This window comes from Leptonychotes weddellii, chromosome 1, assembly GCF_054177405.1.
Source record: "Leptonychotes weddellii isolate Sample4059 chromosome 1, ASM5417740v2, whole genome shotgun sequence".
In the NCBI taxonomy this organism is placed as follows: Eukaryota; Metazoa; Chordata; class Mammalia; order Carnivora; family Phocidae; genus Leptonychotes; species Leptonychotes weddellii.
Window position 1 is genome coordinate 179,041,969 of NC_138369.1, and position 8,194 is coordinate 179,050,162.

The window sequence follows — 8,194 nt, forward strand, 5'->3', positions numbered from 1 at the left end:
AGACCACACATTGTGGTTGGTCTGGGCTTCTCCTGTATTAAGCAGAAAAAAACCATAGATGCCAGGGTTCAACTTAACTGGGGAAGAAAGGCAGGGTCTAACCATTTCTGTCTGGTAAGTGGATAGATTTGTCTTTACCATATTTTGGTTCATTATTAAAATGGCCTTTAGCTTTTTGCAAATCCACTTGCTAAGTCATTCACTTAGTTTACTGAAATCAGCTAGAAAAGAGTGACATCACCACTGAGCTCTGACTATGCATCAGTTGAAAATGGTAAGAGAAGTTTGATTGGAAAACAAAACAGGTAAGTTCTTTTGCAGAGCTATCTTGTTTCAAGAAAAAGGTTTATTTCAGGAAAAGAATTATTCAAAAAGTTGGCAATTCCAGAATAGCATGGCTCTTAACAGATACTTGTGGAACTCATATTAAAACAAGCTCAGCAATAAAAACAGATTTTTGGAAAATTTTTGAAAATATTATTAACATGTAGAAACCCTAAAGTGATGCCAATCCAATTCACTTGTTTTGCTTAAGAGAAAACTGAAGTTCAAAGATTTTTTCTATGACCTTATTTGTCAAATAAAATTATACCATAATTATTAAATTTTTAGAAAACTAAAAATATCACATACACCTTACTTTTTTAAAGATGTATTTATTTATTTGAAAGAGAGAGTGCAGCATGAGTGGGGGGAGGGGCAGAGGGAGAGGGAGAAGGAAAGAAGCAGAGAGCAGAGACCGCCAACGTGGGACTTGATCTCAGGACTCTGAGATCCTGACCTGACCTAAAATCAAGAGTTAGAGGCTTAACCAACTGAGCCACCGAGGCACCCCTGAAAATATCACATACATTTTAAAATGCTATACAAATATAAGGTATTATTATTATTAAAACTGCTTATAATTAGAAATAAACCTGTAAATAGCTTGAGAATGGTCAAATTGAAAGAGCAACATGAAAAAGCAATTTAAAAATTTCCACTTCCAGGCAAGATAGAATAATAGGAACCAATTTAGCCTCTCACCTCAAACAACCAAAAACAGAAAAAAATATGTGAAACAACAGTTTTTAAGAACTTGATATCAGGCAATGGAAGATGAGAGATGAGAAACAATTGCTCAGATTGCTGCCTTGAGAGATTTTTCTAGATCGTGGCTCAGCAAGCTGGAACATATGCAAAGACCAGCAACGCCCTGGGTTGAGGACACAGATAGGAGTCTAGGAAGACCAAAGCAGCTAGTTCATAAGACAAGGTACTGGAGGCAATTAACAGCATTTAGATATTATGGATGCAAAAAATAGTACAGTTAAAGCCATCAATAGAAACTATCTAATGTAAAACACAGAAAAAGGAATCCTCGGGGCTCCTGGGTGGCACAGTCGGTTGAGCATGCAACTCTTGATTTCAGCTCAGGTCATGATCTCAGGATCATGAGATCAAGCCCCGCATCGGGCTCTATGCTCAGTGCGGAGTCTGCTTGAGATTCTCCCTCTCCCTCTGCCCCTCCTGCTCATGCTCTCTTTCTCTAAAATAAATAAATCTTTAAAAAAAAGAAAGAAGAATCCTAAAAAAATAAAAATGAACAATGAGCATCAGTGAGCTTCAAGCAGCCTAATATATGTGAAATTTGACAACCAAAAGTAAAGTAGAGAAAAGGGAGAAGAGAAAAAATATTTAAAGAATGAATGGCCAGGACACCTGGCTGGCTCAAATGGTTGAGTGTCTGCCTTTGGCTCAGGTCATGGTTCCAGAGTCCTGGGATTGAGTCCCACATTGGGCTCCCTGCTCCCTTGCATCTCCCTCTGTCTCTGCCTCTCTCTCTCTCTCTCTCTCTGTTTCTCATGAATAAATAAATAAAATCTTAAAAAATTTTTAAAAAAGAATGAATGGCCAATTTTTTTTCCAAATTTGTAAAATCTATAAGCTGACAGATGCTTAACAAACCTCAGCTGCAAGAAATATAAAGAAAACTGCACCAAGGCATATCATAATCACATTACTCAAAACCAGAGATACACATACACAAAAAAAAACTTTGACGAGCAACTGAGAAAAATAAATATTACATACAGAAGAACCAGAATAAGAATGATGGCAGATTTCTCTTCAGAAGTAAAAAGAGTGAAACGAATCACCTTCATAGTACTGAAAGAAAAAAATGTCAACCTACAATTCTATACCTAGCAAAAATATCTTTCAAAAATGATGGCTAAATGAAGATTTATTCTGACATACAAAAGTTTAAGTAATTCCTCACCAGCAGACCCACACTAAAAGAAATGTTCGGGGGAATTCTTCAGGTATATAGAAAATTATATCAGACAGACATACGGATTTACACAGAGAAATGAAGACCAGAAGTGTAATTACAAGGGTAAATATATCCATTGCACATATATTATAAAAGCAACGGTCCAAAACAGCATTTTAAGATAAAAGCTGAAAGAATTTGTCAGTATCAAATCTGCACTAAGAGAAATTTGGGGAAAAGTTTTCAATTAGCAATAATCGCACCTCGGATAAACCTCATTGGCTACGATACTGCCACTGCACAAAGCTGCACTAAGAGAAATTTTAAAGGACATTCTTCAAGCTTCAGGGGAAAAAAGTGCCATCAGACAGACACTCAACTCTATAAGAATTGAAAACCACTAGAAATCGTAAATAAGTGTGTAAATACAGAATCATTTTTGTTGTTCTCACAATTTCCTTAAAAAGACAACTGCTCATTTAAAACAAAAATAATAGCATTTAAAGGTGGAGTTTTTACCACAAAATGGTACAAAGGATGGTGGAAATAGAATTATTCTATTGTAAGTTTATTGCATTGAGAAGTGGTAACTGTTAACTAGGATCCATGAAGTGTGAAGTAGCCTCACATTGATTCTAAGTAAACTTTGTTAAGTTTTAGGCCTAGAGCAAAAACTAAAATTTAATAAAAAGAAATACAGCTAAGGAGCCAACAGAACAAATAAAATAGATACTAAAAAAATATTTGATAATTCACTGTTAAGAGCCTGGTAAGGAAGCCACAGACTGAAAGCAAATATTTGTAATACTCATATTCAAAAAAAGGGTTATATCATAATAAAAGGACTCTTGCAACTTAATAATAATAAACAATTCAATAAAGAAATGGGCAAAAGATTTGAAGAAAGGAAGAAATACAAATGGCCAACAAGCATGTGAAAGATGCTCAAGATCACTAGTTATTAGGGAAAAAAGGCAGTGGTAATTGAAGTGATGGATATGTGAACTAGCTTGAACGTGATGATTACTTCACAATATATACATACATCAAATTGTACACTTTAATTATATACAGTTCTTAATTGTCAGATATATCTCAATTTTTTAAAAAAGCATACCACTTCAAACCCAACCCACTCATATACCTAATATGTGACCCAACAATTCTGCTGCGGGGCACTTAATCGATGAAAATATATAAGTTCACAGAAACACTTGTATATGAATGTCAATAGCAGCTTTAGTCATAATAACTAGAAACTACAAACAATCCAAATGTACATTAACAGGTGAATGGATAAGCCAATTGTGGTATATTCATTTAATAAAATACTGCTCAACAATAAAAAGAAGCCAGCTCCCAAAATGTGCAGCCACACAAATCAATCTCAGTAACGTTATGATGAACAAAAGAAGCCAAGCACAAAAGAACACATATTGTATGATTCCATTTATATGAGATTCTAAAATAGGTAAAATTTATCTATAATGACAGAATTCTGAGCAGCAGTTGCCTGGGGCTGGGGATACAGGTGATTGACTACAAAGAGACAGGAGAGAAATTATTGTATGATTCCATTTCTATGAGATTCTAAAATAGGTAAAATTTATCTATAATGACAGAATTCTGAGCAGCGGTTGCCTGGGGCTGAGGATACAGGTGATTGACTACAAAGAGACAGGAGAGAAATTTTCAGGGTACTGGGAATGTTACGTATTTTGATTAGGATGATGGTCACACAAGTGCATACATTTGTCAAAACTCACTGAACCGTACACTTAAATGTGTGCATTTTATGATGTATAAATTATACTTTGAAAAAGTTGGTTGGTTTTAAAGAAAATTAAAATGTGCTCTGAATAAAGCTTTTTTAGTAATGGTTCTTATTCACACTCCTACAATAACTACCATTTTAGCCTTCCCAAGTGTCCATGTCCTGATGGGTAAAACAAAGCATTTGCAATCAATGATTTGTAAGCTCCCTTCCACCTAAACAGTTTTGAACAGTTTCAAATGCTAAAGTTAACTTAAGTCAAATACAATTAATAAACTTCCTGGACTTGGTGTTGTCTCGGTACCTATACATATGTAGACATATATGTATACGTGTGCATATACAGCATGTATTAAAAAACACATCTGCACATACGTGTACATATACATACATGCACACCCGTAAACAGAATACAAAAAGCTAACTGCCTTTTTCTGTGATGCTAACTTAACATGCTAACTTAATGGTATTTATACTTAAAAATACCCAGAATATAGCCTTTTTTATTTCATGGTTGCAAGGCTGATATATTAGTTAGTCTTTGCAATCCCTGTGAGTTAAGAATTGTTTCTTGTTACTGGGTTATTATAAATAAGATGAGTTTTGGTTTCTTTGGTATTCTTACGAGCCCAGATGGGATCACAGTTTCTGCAGAACAGTCTTCTTAAACAGCCCTGCTGCTCAGTATGAGTGAGCATCATATATCTTATATCATATTGACCTTTTCAGGATCACAAGAAACACTGAGCACACTTCACCCTTGTACTTCAGTGTCAAGTGTGCTCACCACCATCACTTAGCCATCATTCACTGAACATGCATTATCCACGAGACAGCAGAATGAAATAAATCGTACAACGTTAGAACAGCAATTCCTGAATTTGCCTGTTCATAAGCATCTCTTGTCCCCACCCCAAGAGACCTAGTGAGTGGAAATCACTGGAAAGAAGGCCTGGGGTCTATATACTTCAAGTACAGCCCTCCCTCAGCCCATGCCACACACAATGACTTTCAAGATGAGGCCAGTCTGGGGAACACTGGCCTAACGTGAGAAACCATAGAATTTTCCTCAAAGTCTCAGTAGATCACTTCTCAGAGAGATTTGACACATTTTAATTTGGATTTGGATTTGGATTGTCTCTTTCTCTAAAGTCTCACTGGTAATTAGAGGGGAGAAAGTAGGTGGTAAATTATAACCAGACAGCCAGATTCTGGGGCCAAGGGTGAAGTCACTGTGGTGTTGTCCATTACTGTCAAGTAATCACCTCTTCGTCCGGCAGATATTTCAACCTGGGTCCTGAAAATCAAAATAAATCCTGGTATTTCTCATCCAAAATACCCAGAATGTGAATTTCCAAAGCAAGGGTCTCAATGGAAGCAAATGTGCTGGTGGACTTTGGGTATGTAACTGATAGCCAAATAAATATTTGAGCTACACAGCGCAGCCACGAGAGTCCGCTGCAGGCTAGGTGACAGGTCCAGAAGAGATGGCTCATTTAAAACATCATTTTTTAAACCTACATTCTTGAAGCCTTAAAGACAAGGCTCACATCTGATCCAGGAATAACCAGAGCCATCATCTCTAATTTAAGGGGCAGGTGATCATCTCATTTTCCAGTCCTCCTGTTATTTGAAGGCTGTTTATCTTTCCGTAAATCAATGACCTACCAGCATTCAGTTTTCCTCAGGAGTCTAGAAGGCATATAGTGAGCAGATAAACCAGATCGGGGGTCAAAGGACAAACGTAGTCCACTAGCCCAGTGAGAATCAATACAGCCTCGTCTCCTCAAAATCCCCTGTTCTCAGTTTCCTATATCAATTTACCAGTGATTTAGGAAACAGGAAGTCACTAGAAGGTAATGATTCTCTCCAAAGAAAATATGTGTGCCACTCTGACCAACGTCAGTAGGGTCAGAGTGCAGAAGGAGACTTAAATATTCTGAAATTGACATCAATCCAAACTCCCCCTCTTCCTGGTTTACAGATGGATTGTTTCAGAGGGGCCAGCTGGTCAAATCCCAGGAAAACTTCAAAAACATCATACTAGGAAATGTAGACAATATCCAAAATATTATCTGTGGAGTCGACTGAAGCTTTTTCATTATAAAAGTCCTAGAAATTCTTTAGTAAATAAATGTGTTAGTAACATTTTTTAAGTATGTGAACCTGTTGAATTCTTCCTCCTCCTGTAACTGTTGGGTGATCAGCTAGAATTCTCTAACTCAATAATTTCCAAACATAGCTAATTGCCAGATCTTTTTAAAAATACATATTCTAGGGGTGCCTGGGTGGCTCAGTCGTTAAGTGTCTGCCTTGGGCTCAGGTCATGATCCCAGGGTCCTGGGATCAAGCCCGCATCGGGCTCCCTGCTCCGCAGGAAGCCTGCTTCTCCCTCTCCCACTCCCCCTCTCTCGCTGTCTCTCTCTCTCTCTCTGTCAAATAAGTTTTAAAAATCTTAAAAAAAAAAAAATACATATTCCAAGCCTCGCCCTAATTCAGTGGCCTGGGATGAGATACAGAAATATGTGGAGTAAAAACTCTTACCTGACAAAATTACAACTGATATTTGATTTGTTCAACACAAAAGTTACAGAAAGCAAAGAATCAGAAAAGAAAAATATATGGTATATGCACATTTCTAAGGCACAACAGTTTATGTGAAACTAAAATATATGAATATACCCATTTGACACACTTTTGATGTAAAGACTTATTTTTTTCATATAGGTCTACAGATTGAACCATAAAGCCATCTTTCTTGCATTTTTCATACCCACAGTACAGGTATACAATTTTCAGCTTTAGTTTCTTTGAAATAGAGCAAGGACTTGAAGGCATTTTAAGGAAATCTGAGCATAAGCTCTTAGATTTTTATAATTTTTCCCATCACAATTTCCTCGTCTACATACAAAAACAAACAGTATTACTTTCTTTGCACTCATTTTATCAGTTTGCATTATTTACACAGGATCATTAGCAGGTTTAGGGACAAACACAGCCTATACAACAAGCAGATTGTGCAGAAGTGCTGTTGAATACAAGAGAATGGGCCACAAGCCAAGAGCAGTCAGCTTGCTGTGGGCACTGGTCAGTATGTCTTACTGGAGCAAGGATAGAGTTTGGCAAACCAGGGAGTGCGTTGAATAGAGACTCACTAGCAGAATCTCTACAATATTTAAGATTTCCACACATGGGTGATTAGGATGATGATCTACGCCTGGGAACTATTACCCTAAACTGGGGCTTTTCAGACCTGAATGTGCATACAAATCCCCTGAGAGTCTTGTTAAAATGCAGATTCTGGTTCAGTTTATCTGGAAGAGAGCCCAAGACTCTGAATTTCTAACAAACTGCTAGCTTGTTAGCCATCTATTTGGAAGCTCTAAATGAGAGCTTTATTATGTCACATGAAGTTCTTGATGAACAAAAAAACTAGAGCTTCAGTGTTGCAGCAAAATTGTAGTTGAAAGTGGATATTCTTACATTCTAATTTTATAAAGCTTATTAAAAACATCAAATAACTTCTTTTAAACAGAAGAGTTTATTAACCCATCATTCTCAATTACAGTGTAATGTCTTTTGATTTTTTCCAACAATTCGGGGGACTAAAGTTTCTGTTTTGTAGAAAGAAGTTTTAGGGTGAGGACCAGAATGCCTTTTTATTTTCTAGTGATATTCAACATGACCAATTCCTTTTTTCTGTCCCCACAGTGAAATAAAACTTGAACTATTTGCTCTTATAAGTTTGGGCTTACAGGGAAGGAAATTTTAGTTCTAGAAAACGTCATCAGGATACCTTCTTCTAATTCTCTCTCCCAGGACTTGCCGTATAGTTTGGGTTAAGCCGGTGAACAGTAGCTAACACAAAGCCAGAATCAGTGATTTCTTGGCAGTAAATATCTCCTTCGTGAATCATCGTAGGAAAGACAGCAGGGGAGTCTGTCAGACGGTAAGGAAGAAAAGTAGAAGCAGCTCTAACAGGTCTTCTCTTGCTGTGGGTGGTTTATTTCAATTGTCAATGGGTCACAAAAGAAATTTTTAATCAGAGTCCCATTTCCTTCCATTGTTGTGGCTCCTACCATGATTGATACTCGACTGGAGCCATCTTTGGCAGTCCACAGCATTGTTCCAACACCCACAACCAAGCTGTGAGGATGATATGCTCA

At 37.0% G+C, this 8,194-nt stretch overlaps 1 pseudogene; it reads right to left on the reverse strand.

Moving 5' to 3' along the window:
* Positions 1-2,429: 2,429 nt before the first annotated feature.
* LOC115941082 (U4 spliceosomal RNA) lies at positions 2,430-2,562 on the reverse strand (annotated as a pseudogene).
* Positions 2,563-8,194: the final 5,632 nt, after the last annotated feature.